Here is a 956-nt window from a genome sequence, read left to right on the forward strand (position 1 = left end):
TTCTTGGCGCTGAGGTGTTTCTTCTTTTACTCGAGCATTTGCCAACTGAAAAGACACCAAATGTAGAAAAGAAGATAAAATTGAGGAAGTAGCTAATATTGAAGAATTCCTCCTTGTGAGGAACAATCTCTGTGAGTTGTTCACAGAAGAAGAGGAAGAAATGTTTGCTGAGATTATTATTGTGGATTTAGAGATCAAGTGATGATGAATGGAACCCAACACCACCATCATCGGTCTATTTAGAGTAAACACCACCTCCACTAGTCTTATTGACTGTAAAATTTCTTGGATGTGGCCTTTTCATATCTTATCTTCAAGCCACATGCATGAGTCAATTTGTGTGGCCATATTTAAAGTGCTATTGAGTCCCCCTCCTATCTTAAGTGCCTTTAACAACACAAGGGCTGATGATCACCTGCTATCCAAACGAATTCACCTTATTAGAATAGTAGCCTTCAATTTGATTTTGGGCAGCCATGTTTTAACAGAAGGGCTTGTTTACAGGCCATAACGGAAAATTATCAAAAATAAAATAAAATTGGGGAACTACAGTCGGAAGTTTTTTTTTTTTTTTTTTTTTTCTTGCGAAGAAAATTGATGATTAAGATAATGCAATTCCATATTTTTCAGAGAAACTTATTGTCCAACACATTTTGACGAGATCATCAAGTTTTGCAGATCAAGCTCAAATAACAGATCCTGTCCGGATCAAGCAAACTGCACTATGGTAAGAGCAAACGCTAAATAATACAACCGTAGATAAAATTTAGACTTGGAAGATTGGCAGGGGCCGCGCGGACGCGTTCCCCCTCAGGAACAAATTATGACGTAGACTCTCCCTCAGTGGGGAGATCTTAGGCGAGCGCCCTTCCAAAGTGCAATGGAAGTCACTAACCTAGGCCATGACCCTTCATGATCAGTCATAGACCCCGTCCAGGTAAGTATGATTCCTAGTA

General features: G+C 39.4%; 1 non-coding gene across 1 annotated transcript; it reads right to left on the reverse strand.

Annotated features, from left to right (window-relative positions):
• Positions 1-783: 783 nt before the first annotated feature.
• LOC113333843 lies at positions 784-945 on the reverse strand. The gene has a single exon (XR_003352393.1). It is a non-coding gene; the product is annotated as a U1 spliceosomal RNA (small nuclear RNA).
• Between the last annotated feature and the right edge of the window lie 11 nt (positions 946-956).

This window comes from Papaver somniferum, unplaced genomic scaffold, assembly GCF_003573695.1.
Source record: "Papaver somniferum cultivar HN1 unplaced genomic scaffold, ASM357369v1 unplaced-scaffold_13347, whole genome shotgun sequence".
NCBI classification, from domain to species: domain Eukaryota; kingdom Viridiplantae; phylum Streptophyta; class Magnoliopsida; order Ranunculales; family Papaveraceae; genus Papaver; species Papaver somniferum.